The sequence below is a fragment of the Podarcis vaucheri genome (genome assembly GCF_965113315.1).
Source record: "Podarcis vaucheri genome assembly, chromosome: 13".
Lineage (NCBI taxonomy): Eukaryota > Metazoa > Chordata > Lepidosauria > Squamata > Lacertidae > Podarcis > Podarcis vaucheri.
In genome coordinates, this window is record NC_138751.1 from 38225483 (window position 1) to 38243239 (window position 17757).

The following is a 17757-nucleotide window of genomic DNA, read 5'->3' on the forward strand; positions in this document are numbered from 1 at the left end:
ACATTACGTCTGATTTAGCACGGCTTTTCCTTTCTCAAGGTGTTTAGTCCTGACCTGATTTTCCCCGTCCCATTCATTTCCTCCCTTTTGCTCAAGCTAATTAGTTGTGATCTGTTGCTGCTGCTTGACCCGCAATTTCTGTCTTTCATCTTGAATCCCTGCCCCACCGCGCTTACCTGCCTGTCGTCTCCCTTAGGCTAAGTCACGGATCTCTGGCTCTTCTCAATCAAATCCAGTAGCCTTCACTGCTCTCCTAAGGCCCTAAGGACTTGTTCCTTCTGCCCCAGCTTTTATTTGGGACTGAGATTTATGGATGGAAGAGTAGGACGAGAGCAAAATCTTCCCTTGGGTCTCTGGCTGAAATAGAATCTGGTCTAGCTTGTTGGTTGTCTGAATGAAGATCAGGGCATAGTACATTGTTGTTGTTTAGTCGTGTCCAACTCTTCGTGACCCCATGGACCAGAGCACACCAGGCACTCCTGTCTTCCACTGCCTCCCGCAGTTTGGTCAAAGTCATGCTGGTAGCTTTGAGAACACTGTCCAACCATCTCGTCCTCTGCCGTCCCGTTCTCCTTGTGCCCTCCATCTTTCCCAACATCAGGGTCTTTTCCAGGGAGTCTTCTCTTCTCTTGAGGTGGCCAAAGTATTGGAGTCTCAGCTTCAGGATCTGTCCTTCCCGTGAGCACTCAGGGCTGATTTCCTTAAGAATGGCTAGGTTTGATCTTCTTGCAGTCCATGGGACTCTCAAGAGCCTCCTCCAGCACCATAATTCAAAAGCATCAATTCTTCGGCGATCAGCCTTCTTTATGGTCCAGCTCTCACTTCCATACATCACTACTGGGAAAACCATAGCTTTAACTATATGGACCTTTGTTGGCAAGGTGATGTCTCTGCTTTTTAATAGTGCATTAAAAGAAGCTAATTATACATTAATACAATCTTTTAATAGTACATTAAAAGAACCTAATTGGTCATTACACAGGGTTGGGAATCAGCACTCCTGGTTTCTCTGGGAATGACACTGAATGTTTCTTTAGTCTGCCTTTATGCAGTAGGCTTATTTCTACACACACTCTCATGGGCCTCTGTATTCTTCATCCGGGCAACCAAGAGTCATGATCAAACTTCAGGGCATATTCCAGCTAGGCAAAAACACCCAAGGAGGATGTGAAGCAAGGCTGGGATGTGGCTTAACGAGCATCTTGAGGGCTAGACAGAGAGGCCTGGATGCCTCAGGTCTGAGATTCCCCCCCCCCCATGCTTTAGAAGACTTGAGTATGAGAAGTGGCGAACAAGGACTCCTAGGTTCTCAATGAGAGCGGATTCTCTGGGGCTTATGTGGCAGTTCAAGACAGAGGAGAATGTTGCTCAGTCCAGATTTTTAAGCAAACGGACCTAATTTGCAGCTCCTGGGCTAGTACATGAATCGGAAAACAGTTACCCTTTGGCTTTTTCACCCTGCCCTAAATTTTGTGATTCAGTTTTCGGCTCAGAAACCATACAAAAATGTGTATTTTAGGACCAAGTGCATTAACAGATGTGTGTGTTGGGAGCCAATATATGCATTTCGACAAACATTTTGCGACAAAATATGCATCTATTTATGTATTTTCAATAATGCTGAATTTTCGTAGGGATTAAAAAAATTCACAGATTGCGGGAACGGGAGAAGAGAGGCTTAATACGAACAAACAACACGTGTGAGGTTGATGCTGGCTGGAACTAGACGGAGCCATCCATCCCTGTAATTTGGCTGGAGTAAGCGGGGCCTGTGTGAACTTGGTGCTCAGAGGCTGATGGCCTAAGATGAAAGGGGCTGGGAGCAAAGATTCCTGGCTTCTCATTTTTTCCACCCCTGCAGCCTTTGACTTGAAGGTGGAGCTCGCGCCTCTCTCTACGCCGCCTGTCCCATTTCCCCCCTCTCTCCCCATCCCCCGTAGCCCTGACCGGCTATGACAGGCTCCTTCTCTATGATTTCTGCAAGCAACGGCGCATGGTCGTATAGCTGGGGACTTCTCTCTCTTTTGCTCTCTCCCACCCCCCACCCCCGATCCATTGGAGGGAATTAAGTTCAAATCTGACACGACAACTTAGCACAAATGTCACAGCAGCATTGCATCTCTCTCTCCCCCCCCCCGGCGCATCCCTATCCTCCAAACCACCACCCCCCCGTCTCAGTGCCCAGGAATGATATTTATTCCTGTACAACGCCCGCCCAAAAGCCATTCTCAGCGCCAAAACAAGAGCGTGTGGGTATATGGGCATTAGGCGCTACAGAGAGAGAGGCATAAAAACTCGCCGTTGGGAGGCCATGTAAACTGGACGGCAACGGACCAAAGGCCGGGGCGAGATCTTCTAAAAGTAGCCACGGAGGAAAGAGGGGCATTTGAGGGGGTGCCTGACACGATGCGAGGGTAAGGAACTGAAGGGGTGAAAACTAATAGGTTTCGATGGTGGGGTGTAGCCTGGCCACTGGGTGAAAGGGAGAAGAAGGAAGTGGGCACAATGTGATGGACACTGCCTAGACAAAGGGTGCGTCGTAGTCACATACCCAAAGGGGATATCCTGCTGAGATTCAGGTACCGCGAAAAGAAGCTCAAAAATCCGGGGTGCTCAAGCTGGGAAGGGAAACTAAAACTGGATAGGTGGGAAACAAGGGGAAGGTTTGGGGAAATTACGCCTGCAAGCTTCCATGCGAGATAGGAACTTGGCTCTTGGTACCGGGGCAAAGAGGGGCAGGGGAAGAGGGTGGTAGGTCTGGGGGCAAGAGTGGGATGAAGCTGCTGTTCTCGAACTGCTTTTCTCATTTCCTAGCACAGAGGCAGCACAAAACACCCATCGATTCCCGAACTGCGAGACAGCTTGATAGAGTCCCTTCTTGGGTGTGTGGACAATTTCCCTTTTCTTTCTTCCATCCAACATGAAGCCCAGGTTGGGTTTGGGCAGTGTCTCGAGATGCAGCCCAGTGAAATCCCATCAGTTCATGGCATTTAAGCGATGTGCAGGATGACAGCCCTTTAGAATATCGCTTTCTCTCCCCAGTTCACAAATGTTTTCTTTCGTTGCAGATGGATCGAACCCACTTTGTTCTTAACTAACTAAGCAAGCAACTGGTACTGACCCGGATATTGCCAGGCACTGATTGTTTACCATCAAGTTCTGCTCTGTTCTGCCTGATTGTAGTTTTCAGAACCAGAGGATTCCAGGTAATTATGGTTATGTTAATTACGTTAATGACTACTGTGTATAAAAACAATCTATGTTATCTGGGCAAGGGAGTGGAATATTGGCAAAAAAATTACCAAAGAATTTCCAGGAGAAGGCAGCTGTTTTGGGGTAGAATTTTTTGTTGGTACTCGAACACATCCAGATAAGTTGTGGATCAAAGCACCTTGGAATGAATTGTGGATTGTATAGAAGCAACTACTCTTGGGACAAAGGCGAGAATGGAGCTCAATCCAGTGGATAAACTGATTTAAGGGACTAGGACTGCGGGAGACATTGCTGCCCCCCAAGATCCTGGGGGTGGGGAGGATATATGTTTGAGGAAGTGAACTGTTATATAACCTCAAATCCCATGCTTCGTTTCTGCTCAAAATGTTGTTATTGTGTGATTCCCTTACCCCATGCTTACTTTTGCTCTGTCAAACCTTTTCCTGATTGTGTCCGTAATTCAAACCCTGCTCTTTCCTTCCCCAAATCTCCTCATCTTAGGTCTGAAAGGATCCTTTACTTCCATATTACTGTGCAATGGGACAGGGAGGGCAGCCATTTTGGGTGTGTGTGTTTATCAGTCTGGGAGCAACCCTCACCCTTGCTACTGTGGACTGCTACAGTTGAGTTTGTGTGTGCAAGTGTTGGGAAGCGGGTGGCCGGCTTCCCAACTGAGGGTGAAGAAAGAGGTTCTGTTCTGAGGAAAATGGCCGTATGGGGTTTTGAGGTACCTTTGTGAGATGGAACTCTTGAATCCAGAGCTCCTATGGGTTTCAGGTGGGGTTTGAAGGAAGAAGACAAGAAACCTGAAAAGTGAAATCCCTACGACTTTTTAAACGATATATGTGGGGATAGATGAGTGTTTCCATGTATACTTATAAAAGGGATGTTGTGTGTTTTCCGGAAATGGTGTGTGTGTGTGTGTGTGTGTGTGTGTGTGTGTGTTGCCCTTGTGTGTCACACGGGCGAGCATTTTGTTATCACCTCAGTGGGTATGTTTGCACATGATGGAAGGCAGGCATGTAAGTCAGTGAGAAAATTATGCAACTTGTGTAAGTTTTGGCTTTGGCGGAGTCTCTCTGTGTCTTTATATAACATCTGCAATAGGTTTGTGCAGAGCGGCTGCCATAACAAGCCCATGCAACATGGCGGGGGCTTAAATGGAAGAGGGTGCTACGTTTCTGAATGCGTGCATGAGGTAAACCTTGAGGTGTGCCTGTTGATTTTGTACCGATAACGGGGCTCCCAATCGTCTCTCATGGAGGTGCAGATGAGGCCCATTCCTTCTTAGCTTGAGCAGCGTTTCTGCCTTGGCACCACTATTGACGCACTAAATGGTCTCTGCCTTCAGACCATTTAGTGCATCAATAAAGGCTTGTGTGTGAGGAACACACATATAAAGAAAAAGGCATGTGTGTTCCTGTGCACATTCTGCCCCTCAAAAGAGGTCAAGTCCTAGGACCAGCTGACCTTCGAGATGCAGACTTAAATTCTGGATATGTGCGCACATAGTCTAGGCTCTGCATTATTGAATCTGCTTCTGTGATATAGGATAACTTTGCCACAGCAGAAAAGGAGAGAAGGGCAATTCCAAGAATGGTCCGGGGGGGGGAGGGGGGTCCGTGATGTAGATCCAATCTCTCCAAAGCTAAGCAGCTTGGACCCAGCCTGTACCTAGATGAAAGACCAGCCGGGAAACCCATCTCTGCTGCCTTGATTGTAGTGGAGGCTGGGCAGGAAATAGAACGACAAATAAATACATCCTGAAGACTAGTTACAGTGGTGCCTCGAAAGACGAAAGGAATCCGTTCTGTGATTCTCTTCGTCTAGCGGTTTTTTCGTCTTGCGAAGCAAGCCCATTGAAGGATTAGCGGATTAGCGCTATTAGCGGCTTTTAGCGGCTTATCTGCTGATCAGATCAGCTGATAAGCGGCTTGGCGGCTTAGAAAAAGGGGGGGGGGAACCAGCAGGAACTCGTAAGACATTGTCGTCTTGCGAAGCAAGCCCATAGGAAATTCGTTTTGCGAAGCACCTCCAAAACGGAAAACTCTTTCGTCTAGCGAGTTTTCCGTCTTGCGAGGCATTCGTCTTGCAGGGCACCACTGTATTTGCTTTTTTTCCTGATTGAAACCTTAAATTCTAAAATATGGACCCAGACAGCAATGCAGCAGAAAGCCTGTGGATTTTGCGGGTGTTTGTGTGACTGCTGTTTCGATATTATTGTGTATCACGTCAGTTTTTTTGCATTGTGTGCCATGGAGAAGCTGTGGTGGTGCATATCAGGTGTGGCCTGTTCCTGGATGGGTGTGCCCAATGCATTCTGGGATATTCCCCATGATTTGGTACCCCAGCAGCAGCAGGGCAGTTCTGACCATGCCTACTCAGAAGTATGGCCTACAAACTTCAATGGGGCTTATAAGCAAAGTTAGGCTAGCCTTCTAAATTTCCAACGCCAGCCAGATGCCCTTTGGAAGCCTGCAGGCAGGGCATAGAAACAATAATAGCCTGTTGTTGCTCCCAGCAAGCGTTATTCAGTGACAAGCTGCCTCTGAACCTGAAGGGTACATCTAGCCATTGTGGCTAGTAGCCTTATCCTACAGAAATCTGACTCATCCCCATTTGAAGCTATCTAAGCTAGTGGCCATCACTGACCATGGGTGTTGCTCAGGAGTAGCCCAAGGTAGCCTGAGCCCCACATCTTTTACATTGGATATTTGTTTCATAGGATTTAAAGGCAAAAAAAGAAACCCTTTGCTTTCAGACTAGCTCGGCTCACTGCAAATTGCAATGCAGCTGAGACCACAGCTACACTCTTAACATGCCCAGAGGTGAAGACAGGGGGGAAATTCAATTCAGTTCCCATTAAAGGTGAACGTACTGGGTTGGCACTTCCCCCAACAAAACATGAAGCGAAACACAATGAACTTTCGCAATTTGCAGTTCTCCAAATTTTGCAATGCGGTCTCCAGCCCAATGTATCCAAAAACACCAGGGTAAAGTGTGAAGAAAATGAATGCATATATTAGTGAAAATAACAGACCAAAATGCATTATATTAGGGGAAAGTGCTTTGCAAAAAAAATGTGCAATAGACACATTTTTGTATGCAATTTTCCCCCATAAGGAGGAATTTACACTAAAATGCTGGTGAATTTTCACAATTTGGATTTCCCCCTAAACAAATCCACAAACTGATGTTGTGATCTAAACTTAAGGTTGGAAAAATTCGAAATGGAGAGAAACCGAAACTGACAGATTTGCCCATCCCTATCTACAGGCAGATTTATTGGTTGATTAATTACATTTTTATCCCACCTTTCCTCCAAGTAGCCCAAAGAGGCATGTGTGTTTCTCCTCCTCTCAATTTCATCCTCAGGATGACCCTGCAAAGTCTACCCACCAACCAATTTGTGTCTGACTTCTTTTTAAGTACCTGGCAACACCCCAGCTGCCACGGCATATAGCTATGTTCTCCTTGACCTTTCGTAAGAAAGGGTCCCGTTTACATTCTCAGCGAGGCAGGTGGTGCTGTTGGTGGTGGTAGGAAGGGGAGAAAACATATAGCAGTGCCTGGAGGCATGATTTTGATAGGCTAGAATACAAAAGGTGGGTGAAGGGAAAGTCTGGCAAGATGAACAATAGCAGGGCTGCCACAAAATTTTGACGCAATCCAGTGACTTTTCTCTTTGAAAGTATACCAAAAACCAAAATTTTTGATTTCTCTCCCGCAAAGGTGGATGAAGATCGAGCACAAGAATGATACTGAAAGGTTGATAGAAACCAGTTTCAGGATGTAGAATTCGCTGTTGGATAATGTGGAGTCATATGTGCATAATTCCTTTTCTCTTGCTGTTGCTGTTTGGCTGGCTTCTCCAATCTGAAATTACACGAGCGACTTAAAAATGTGGCGGTTCCATTGCTTTGCTGTGCAGTTAAAGACATTTGTGTGTGTCTGTTTGCAAGGTACAGGGGGAAGCCTCCTTTATTAGTTAAGAAAAATATAGCTCAAAAGGGCGGGGGGGGGAGAGGGAAGCCCGGTGAACAACAAGACACTGGCGTGATTATTTGGTTCAATGAGTTTTTATCCATTCTAAAGTGCGAATGATGCAGGCATGTAAGATTTCTGTTTGGAAAAATCAAACAATGCATTTTGAAGCAGAAACTCTGAAATACCCTATCTTTCAGGGGATCGGACAAATTTTACATGAGGTTGTGTCTTTCCTCTCCTTTTATTTATAACCCTGATGTTTTTCTGATTCTGTACTGCACTCCTGTTCATGTGTGCTTAGCTCCATCATATTTTTGGTCCATTTTGTATCCCTTTCCTTTTTGATTTAGACTATGGCACATCATAAAGTATTTTGAATGAGTTGCCTGCTGTTGTCTGTAGCTGCGCTTTTGCATTTGTGTTGCTCTGCTCAGTGAGCTATGCATTATTACTCTGTGTTAAACTGAGTTGTAATGGATATTTTTTCATCTATATGCTATCAGGTTCTGTTAGCTGCTATTTGTCTGGTATGCGACGTTTATCAGTCCGAAAACATAGCGACTTTCAGATAAATGAATCCCATTCTTGTAATTTCCTTTTGCATTTGTATTTTCAAATTGCTTTCATCTTATCCCAAGAGGTTTGTCTTAAGTGCATTGTTTCAAAAGCTTCAAATAGGAACAAATTCAAACTTGCTTGAATTAACTAAGCTCTCTGCTGATTTGATTTGTGATTTCAATCTGTCGCTTATGGGGCTATATTGCACATTCATCAACACTCAATCATCAATATTCTTAATTTTACTGTGCCTTTTATTTTGCTTTCTTGCTCTTTTACAATAACGCGCTTCAAGCAACACAGCCTCCAAACTCAAAATTTCTGTATAGCTCAGAACTTGGTTAAATCCCTCAGATTGCCCCCGGAATAGCCAGACTAGATGTTATGCAAGAGATCTGTAATCAGGATCTCCTTTAAAAAAAGGGGGGGAGCTTCTTGAGAATATGGGGGTCTAAATTTGGACAGGACCACAGTACTAGGTGTGGGTTGTTCCTATCGTTTACCCAGTGCTGTTTTTCCAATTAAAATCCACCCCCGAAGCTGCTATTTGCCCTGCAGGTGAAAACATACAGGTTGCTCCCCCCTTGTCTAACCAAAGGTACTTTTCACATAGAGAAAATAGAGCTTGTTTTCAGCTTGGCGGAACAGCATGAGGATACGGTTAAGCCCCTCCCCTAGTGCCGTGGTCCCGATCCAATTCCCAGGCCTTCCCCGATGGCTGTTTCAGACTCCAACAAGCAAAGAGAAACTGTTCGGGAGCCTGATCTCTAGGAATGAAGGAGAAATTTGATTCCGTTCTTATTCAATGGCAAACTTTCAGGATTCGCAGTTTCTGAAACCATGTGCGAAATGAAACACAGCCGTCCGTCGAAAAATTCGCACTTCTCCCTTCAAAGATGGTGGTGGTGATTTTATTGTTTCTTAAATCTGTGCACCGCTCCTCCACCCGCAGATCTCAGGGCAGTTCACAACATTAAAAACACGGCACAAAAGCACAAAATGCAGGATAAAAGCAAGAACGAAAAAACAACAAGCCAGTAAATAAAGATGCAGAACATGCTGGCAACATCCGCTAACTGCTACTTGGCCCAGGCTGAACAGAGCTGCTCCAATAGGGGTACAGTTTCCTCCAAGAGAACTCTGGCCAATCAGGGTTCATGTCCCTGGCTGGGAATTGTTGCTTGTGCACATGACGTTATCAAAGACTCACATGTTCCTTCTAGGCTGGGTGTGTGTGTGTGTGTGTGTGTGTGTGCGCGCGCGCAGGGATGTACCTCCAAGCCCATCAGCCTAACCCAGCCTTCCAGCCCTATCCATTTGGCCTGAGACACCGTTTTGGGCAAGCAACACCCACCTGCCCTACAACTGACGCCAGGTGTGGGGCAGGTGAAGGTAGGGATTGGCGAAACAAGACTTTGTAGGGACGGCAAAGTCCTTTGCCAGCCCTGTGCTTGGTAAGCCTCCTCCTATATTTGGTACGAATTGTCATGTGTGCAGTCATGTGTGCAGCATATGCCCTGACCGTTGTGCCCCTGTGTGTCTGGCGGATTTGTGTTCTCTGCATGTCGCTGTGAGGCATGTTCTCTTGCGATGCGTGTATATAGGCCTTTCCTAAATACAGGGTGCGTGCAAAGGACTTTCTGATTCTTACTTCGCTTTTCACATACTAATTCTCTGGCTTCGCCCTGCCAAGAGGTGCAGTGAGCTGCCGTTGTGACCCCCCACTTACTTGGGATTAACCCCTGCTGAACTCAGCAGGATTTGCTTCTGAATAGGCACTGTTAGCGTTGCAGCCTTAGATCGCCAAAGAAGAAGAAGAAGAAGAAGAAGAAGAAGAAGAAGAAGAAGAAATCAAGATTTTTAAAATTTATAGCAGATGCCATTTTTTTTTTATTTCTGCCTTGGGCAGAAAAATTCCCTTGGTCCGCCCTGTCAATTCTTCCAAATGTATGCTAATTTAAAATAACTATATAAGTCATTTATATGGGTCACCTGATACTTCGGGCAGCTCACATCGTAAAACGATAAAACACGAAACCATAAAGCAACAAACTGCAGCATAAAAAATAGGCAGCAGCGAGCGAGAAGTGAGCAACAGAACCAGTTTTACAGCCGGACTATAAATACACAACATGTAAACAGTGGTTCAAAGAGAAGTTAAAACCAAGCCAGCGATACTGTGTGTGCATTATGCATTGCTCCCTCCTGGCATCTGAGGTTGAAAACTTTGCCCAGAGGCAAGAAGCAAACATTTTAAACTTGGCCGCAAGTCTGAAGCTGTCAAGGGGGAGAAAGAAACCTCAATGTACGAAGGAAGTGCTATTGTCAAATCTGCAAAGGAGCCGTATTCAAAATACTTGCTACCCTTTACATGTGCTTTGTAAACTGAGTACATTTCTTATTTGTGAAACCCAGTGTGGGATCCTGTGCCTTTGGTCGCTTCCAAACGACCTCTGTATCGAGCATTCATCCTGATTTGTATGCACAATGTTTGCAGGCAGGTTAGACGAGGTCGGTGATTCATTGAGCATTCGTTTGTGAGCGGAGCTTAAGGTGATGTCGCGTCAAGCAAATGTTACCCCGAACTTTGCAGTGTGTTTCCTCATCGCTTTTCCTATTGTGGTAAAAAAAAACCACCCCCGGGGTGTGTGTGTAGGAAGCACTTTCATGGCACGGAAACTCCGATTCAGCTTTAATTGCCCAGCCTGAATTTGCCTGCATGTGATTGAATCCAACCCAAAAACAGCGACTGTCTGGAAGCACCCTATGTTGTGTAATGTGTTTTGGCATCCGCATGCTATGGTATCCACCTAACACTGTAGTCCGGGTTGGGGAATATGACACAATGTGTTGTTCTCTGTATGCCGAGTCCTCAGTGTGCAGATGTGCTAGTGACTTCAGAGCAAGGGTGTACAACCTTTTTGCTTTGTTTTGTTGCAATGGCCGCTATGAGCTGGGCCCAAACCAGCGGTGGAGAAGACCAGAACCGAAAGCACATATGAGCCCACCCCTTCCTCCTTTTTCTTGCTTTTTCTGGCATTCCTTTTTCTCTGTCTCTCTCTTCCTTTTACACCCTGCAGGGGAAGGACAGATCTTTCACTTGCTGACAAGGGGGCCGAGGGCCCCCCAAGTTTCAAGGAGGGGGGCTGGGTCCCCTCAATATTTTGCAGCAACATGTGCACACTTGTGCATGCACGACATGCGCACGTCACACAGCATGTGTGTGTGTGTGTGTGTGTGTGTGTGACGCGAGCATGTCGCACGCACTGGCCGTCTCAGTCGTGGGGACAAGCTGGTTTGTCTCCTTACTGGAGCCTTGCACTGAAAGCTTGCAGAAGGCCACATGGAATAAGCCCAGTGTTGGGTCTGCACACTGCTGTGATGCACCTGTTGATGAATATGGCTGTGAGCTTTCTGTAATTGGCGGCCAGTTTGTTTCTGGGACCATTTCAAGGTGCTAATGCTAGTTTTAAAGCTGTACATGACTTAGGCCCCAAGATTGGAAAGACCTCTTCATTCCCTACAGCCCCTCCCAGGTGTTATGATCAGCAGAAAGGGGGGGGGGTCCTCTTGGTAGTTTGTTTGTTTATTGAATTTATATACCGCCCTAAATAAATTCAATACCGCCCTATGGGGGACGCGGGTGGCGCTGTGGGTTAAACCACAGAGCCTAGGACTTGCTGATCAGAAGGTTGGCGGTTTGAATCCCCACGACGGGGTGAGCTCCCATTGCTCGGTCCCTGCTCCTGCCAACCTAGCAGTTCGAAAGCACGTCAAAGTGCAAGTAGATAAATACCTTCCTGGCGGGAAGGTAAATGGCATCTCCGTGCGCTGCTCTGGTTCGCCAGAAGCGGCTTAGTCATGCTGGCCACATGACCCAGAAGCTGTACGCCGGCTCCCTCGGCCAGTAAAGCGAGATGAGCACCACAACCCCAGAGTTGGCTGCGACTGGACCAAATGGTCAGAGGTCCCTTTACCTTTATACCGCCCTATACCCAGAGGTCTCAGGGCAGTTCACAGAAAGGATCACTATATATAAAATCAGAATAAGAACAATAACCCAATAATAACCTCCACAAAAAAGAGCCACATTTTAAAAGGGTAAAAGGATGTCGATCAGGTCAACCAAAGGCCTGGTTAAAAATGAATGTTTTTGACTGGCGCCTAAAGGTATGTAATGTAATTACCTATAGGCGCTAGGGGTGTGCGGCACGCACCCGGGTGCCAGGCTCTCAGGGCGCCAGGCAAAGAGTATGGGGCCCGAGAGTTGAGTCTGGGGAAGAACCTGCCAATTGGAGCGCTGCGGCAGGCTCTTCTGCTGCGGGTGGCTCTGTGCCGCGAGTTTGGGGGCAACCGAGCCAGCGAGATGCTGAGGTGGCTGGCCAGCTCTGCCCTCCTGCGTGACTAGGACTGGGAAACCGGGTGGGGTGGGGTGCCGGGCGGATCTTTGCACCCCGGCACCCCGTATGCTTAAGACAGCCCTGGTAATGAAGGCACCAGGTGAACTTCCCTGGGGAGAACATTCCACAGACAGGGAGCCACTGCAGAGAAGGCCCCTTCTTGTGTTGCCACCCTCCAGACCTCTCAGGGAGGGGACACATGAAGGAGGGCCTCAGAAGTTGATCTCAGTGTCCAGGTAGGTTCATATGGAAAGAGGTGGAAACCTCCCTTAGAGTTTTGGGGTGCTGGTGGCCCAGGAGATGGCATTCTCTGTGGCAGCCCCTGACTTCTGGAATTCCCTCCTGGCCGAGGTTGCATCTGGCTGGCTTCTTCACTACTGGTGAACATGGAAGACACACCCCTTTACCCTGGCCTATGACACCTGCGATGTGTGTTTTCAGGGACCACCCTATTCCTGCAACTGTTTTAAAAATCTGAAATTTAAATTGCTATCATCACCCCACACGCGGGATGTGCTGGTGGAGAGTGGGGTGGGAGGTTGATAATAATAATTGTCAAGGATAGATATATAAAGTGATGGAGTCAATCTCTTGGCTCTCCTCTGATGTTCTTGAGCAAAGTTAATAAACACGTCAGCTCGGCCAGTTAGAGCGTGGTGCCGATAACGCCAAGGCAGTGTTAGAAACTGAGATATGAAAGCTAGGAGCTAAATGGCACCTAAACCTAGGTATGGGCGCAACAACAGAGTGTCTAGGCACACTTTTTTATAACAAGAATACAAAGCTGAAAATGAATGAACTGCAGCTAAAACTTTTTCACGTGCTCTAGTCCTTCCCCTGCTCACCCCCCTAATATTCTTAAGAGGGTCTCTTCTCCAGTGTTCATAGAGTAGCTGGAAGTGGGGAGGCAGAAAAAAGTCCTCCTTTCCTTACACTCTGTAGTTTTAATCTGAAATCTTAGGCACAGTACTGCCCCCAGAGCTCAGAAACTGCTCGCGCTAATGAGATTCCCTGTCACAAAATGTGCCTAGGACAACAGGAGTTTTGAACGCTGCACCAAGGTCGTGGGTTCAATTCCTGCATTGCAGGAGATTGGAGTAGATGGGGTCCCTTCCAACTCTACAACTCTATGATTCTAAAGTAGAGGGCGATTCTTTAAACGAGGTGCAAAAGATCCTCAGATTAGGTGCAGCAAACGTTAACACTTAAGAATAAAATACTTAAAAGTGTGCTGCCGGCCTTGGTTCAGGATCCTCGGGGCAAGACTGCTGGGTAGCTGTACTCACCCTTTTCCATATTGACTTGAGATCAGTGGTTTGTTTGAACTAGAGTCAGAAATACTTGTTGGCAAGGCAAAGACGGGCCTTACTGGCTGCCAATCACAGGGGCTGTTGCTGCACAACCTTATTCCTTTCTGCACCTGTACAGGAAAGCCAGAGGCTCACACTACAAGCAGCCATCAGGGGTGGACTTTGGGGTCTCAAATTTCAGGGGTCCCCTGGGTGATGCCAAATTTTGCTGCCCCCCACCTTCCATTCTACATCATAGTTGTGGCATCCCCTGTGGTGCCCCTGAGACTTGACACCCAGTGTGACCGAACTGGTCTTGCTCCCCTAAATCCGTCTCCGCAGCCATTGTCAGGTACCCGATCAGAATTGGGATCCTGGCATGGGGTGTTGTTGTGACATTTTAGCCACATACACACAGATACTGTGGTCCGAAATCTGGATTGTGGGGCTCACATTTGCTGCAGTTAGAGTCTCCCCACGCATGTGGCTGCAGGCATGGAGGTCCCTATGTGGATTTGGGGACACAGGGTGGGGGGTGTCCCAGTCTGGGTTCCAGGCCCTGTACTGATTATTTTGAAAAGAAAAAGCTTGCACTTAGGGTCAAAAATGACAGACATCATGCTTAATTTGGTAGCTCGCTAAGCCTCAGTTTGAGATAACGAAGTTTCCAGTTTGGGCTGGGACCCGAAATTCCCAGATGTGGTCAAGTCGCAGGTTATTTTTGACACTCTCCGTAAGTCAGAATGTCTGTTTCACAGAGCTGGGGAGCTATTTGGAAAATAAGCACAAGAGTGCTCCCAGAAACGGATAGGCTGAGTGTCCAAAGGCATTTTTGTTTGCTTGTTTGTTTTAAACATACATGCTCCTCCCTAAATAAATTTGATTTAAGGGTGGTTTGCCATCAGGGCAGTTTACAATTTGTAAAGAAGGGCTTAGCCCAGTAGAGAGCACACACTTCGAATGCAGAAGGCTCTGGGTTCAATCCCTCCAGGCAGGACTGAGAAAAGCAAATGATTGCCTGACACCCTGGAGAAGGCAGAGGAAGTGGAGTGAAGAGCACAATGTGGGCTGACTGGGGTGGGCTGTAACAAAGAGACAGAGAGCATGGTTGATTTCTCTGTTCTGAGACCGAAGCCTGCTGAGCCTATGGGAGAAGCCAGAGATCTGGAAATGGGAATGTTCTGAACACTCTCCAACTAGAGTCAAGTTGTATATGTGCAAATAAACCACATATCCAAAGGACACCCCAGTCTCCTCTTTGCCCCATTTCCTAAGGGTAAAGCACACCTAAAACCCCTTCAATCTTCGTGGGGTTTGGGGTGGCATGTAATAAGGCTTTTAAATGTATGGTGTGCATCACACTTGACAGTGATGTTTTGGTGTGAAAATAAAGTGTCCCGGTTTTCATTTCTGCAGTTTTGGAGAGTTAATAGAGGCAGTGTTGTCAGGCTGTCACAATTATCCTGCACATCCCCTTAGTACAAAAAAAGGTAAAGGACCCCTGACAGTTAAGTCCAGTCGCGAATGACTCTGGGGTTGCGTGCTCATCTTGCTTTACTGTCCGAGGGAGCCGACGTTTGTCCGCAGACAGTTTTTTTGGGTCATGTGGCCAGCATGACTAAGCCGCTTCTGGCGAAACCAGAGCAGCACACGGAAACACCATTTACCTTTGCATCGGAGCGTTACCTATTTATCTACTTGCACTTTTGGGCATGCTTTCAAACTTCTAGGTTGGCAAGAGCTGGGACCAAACAACGGGAGCTCACCCCATCGCAGGGATTCGAACCGCCGACCTTCCAATTGGCAAGCCCCAGGCTCTGGTTTAGACCACAGCGCCACCTGCGTCCCATCCCCTTAGTACACACTTGTATTATTATTATTATTATTCCTACTCTGGTCTCTTATTGCACTAATACAGCAATTTTGCAATTCTGACTTTTCAGCTTTACAGCCTAGGCACCTGAGATGTGATGATTCCAGGGTACCATCGACAGTTGGGCTACACAAACTCTAGGGGGAACAGCTCCTTATTCTGTTCCTAATCTAGGTACTGCCTTGTTTTTCTGTTCTCGCTCTCAGCTTTTCCTAGGATAGGGAAGGCAAAGGGTGAGGATGGCCCTCTGTTCAAAACTTTCACTGCAGTTCTTATCCAACGCTGCTGCACTACGGATTAACTATGGATGCTTTTAAAAAGAGTCAACAAAACAATTGCCCTCACTCGAGTTCTAAAAATCTGGTGGTGGCAAGCTAAGGTCAAGGTTTCAGAGCAGATGTGGGGAAACCTCTGGACTGCTAAGCGTTGTTGAACTACAACTCCCATCATCCCCAGCAAGCATGACCAGGGGATGATGGGAGTTGTAGTCCAACAACCTCTGGAGGGTGAAAGGTTCCCAGTTTGAGAGGCTTGGTGTCAAGCTATTGGCTGTTTAGGGCAGGTACAGGTCAGTATGGCCGGAGACACCTGGGCAGGAGGGTTGATATCAACACATTCATGCAACATATGCCCATCTCCCAAATTCATGATCTGCAGACACTTCATCTGCCCAGCCCAGTGGCGTAGCGTGGGGGGTGCAGGGGGGCCGGCCGCACCGGGCGCAACATCTGGGGGTTAGGGTTAGGGGGCGCAAATCCACGGGTTAGGGGGGCAAATTACTTGCCTTGCCCCGGGTGCTGACAACCCACGCTACGCCACTGGCCCAGCCACATGCATCTTCTGCCTGCCTGTCTGCTCCCTTACTGATCTATCTACTACAATTTTATCCATTCCTATTGCTCACCTGCTTGGGTCTGCTTCCTGCTTTTCCCTCCCTCCCACTTTGCCTGAATATTTAGCTGGGGACCAGGATGGGATGAATGCGGGTAGCAACTGAGGACCACCATCACCTAGAGAGCCTGGAGGGAGAGAGTCAAATGAGGTTTTAGTGCTAGGAATATCGGGGGCTTTGGCTGACACGAAGGCAAGAATTGGGTGCTTTTACGGCCCATGGAAAGGGACCCTGCTGGAGGTATGGGATCAGGTGGTGCTGGGTAGCCAGAACAAAAGGCTGGGCAGCCAGACCCTGTTGATACACCCTGGGTCTGCATCTGCAGCCGCTGCTTTCAAGGACACGGCAAGCGGCTCTTGACATGTTGAGAACAGCAGGTCCCTGCTGTGGAGGAGATCTCTGGCTGTGCAGTGTGCATGGATAGAGACACATTGCTCTCTCTCTCTCTCTCTCTCTGTGGCCTCTTTGAGCGCCCCACCACTAATAAACCTGGCATGCGGTAGCCATGCATAAAAATGGGGGCAGGGTAGGAAATCAGAGGGAAAGACACACAATTCTCAGTTTCAGACCCTCCACGTGTCCCTATTTTCCAGGGACGTCCCTGACTTAGAGAAGCTGTCCCGGTTTCTGATTTAATGCCAGAATGTCCAGCTTTTCATTATGACGTCCCTATTTCCATTGGAGGAATGTTGGAGGGTACGGGGTTATCTGACCCCTGAGCCGTCTGAAGGCAATCCTGTATATGGAAGTTTTTTTTTAAAAAAAGTTTAATGTTTTATTATGTTTTTATATATGTTGATAGCTGCCCAGAGTGGCTGGGGCTACCCAATATGATGTGGAAGGGCTATAAATAGTAAAATCATCATTATGTAATGGGATGTCTCTATTTTCATCGGAGAAATGTTGGGGGGGGGGGGAATATGCAGTTTATAATTCAAATCCAGGGCTTTTTATTCAGCCGGAACTCACCAGAACTCAGTTCTGGCACCTCCTTGGTGGGCGCCATTGCCATTATGAGAGAACAAGGGAGGTGTTCAGGGTGACGTTCCGGCACTTCGCTTTCTAGAAAAACAGCACTGCCCAAGACGACATACAGTCTTTTTTAGTTCAGATATTTTATTGCCAGGGACCAAGTACAGTGGTACCTCGGGTTAAGTACTTAATTCATTCCGGAGGTCTGTTCTTAACCTGAAACTGTTCTTAACCTGAAGCACCACTTTAGCTAATGGGGCCTCCTGCTGCCGCCGTGCCGCCGGAGCACAATTTCTGTTCTCATCCTGAAGCAAAGTTCTTAACCCGAGGTAATATTTCTGGGTAAGCGGAGTCTGTAACCTGAAGCGTATGTAACCTGAAGCGTATGTAACCCGAGGTACCACTGTATACTCTTTATTTCTTTCCCCCTCTCTTGAGCAGCAGGACAGAAAGGAAATCAGTCTCATTCAGCCCTAAAGACTTTCTCTCTCTTAGGCAGTGACTATTTTGTGTGCGTCCAATTGATGCACGACCAGTTACACTGTTTTCAATGCCAGAAGGGGCCGGGACAGG

At 47.3% G+C, this 17757-nt stretch overlaps 1 protein-coding gene across 18 annotated transcripts in view; it reads left to right on the forward strand.

Annotated features, from left to right (window-relative positions):
* LOC309516031 (paired box protein Pax-6-like) overlaps positions 1-17757 on the forward strand; it is a 55769-nt gene that overhangs the window by 8039 nt on the left and 29973 nt on the right. For 10 of the 18 annotated variants that reach the window (XR_014212742.1, XM_082194508.1, XM_082194507.1 and 7 more), the window contains exon 2: positions 3069-3206. The gene's annotated coding sequence lies outside the window, so the exon portion shown is untranslated. Of the gene's footprint in view, positions 1-1653; positions 1759-2166; positions 2415-2819; positions 2883-3068; positions 3207-17757 lie in introns of those variants that run through there. The other 8 variants (XM_082194522.1, XM_082194519.1, XM_082194516.1 and 5 more) reach the window with 7 other exon arrangements.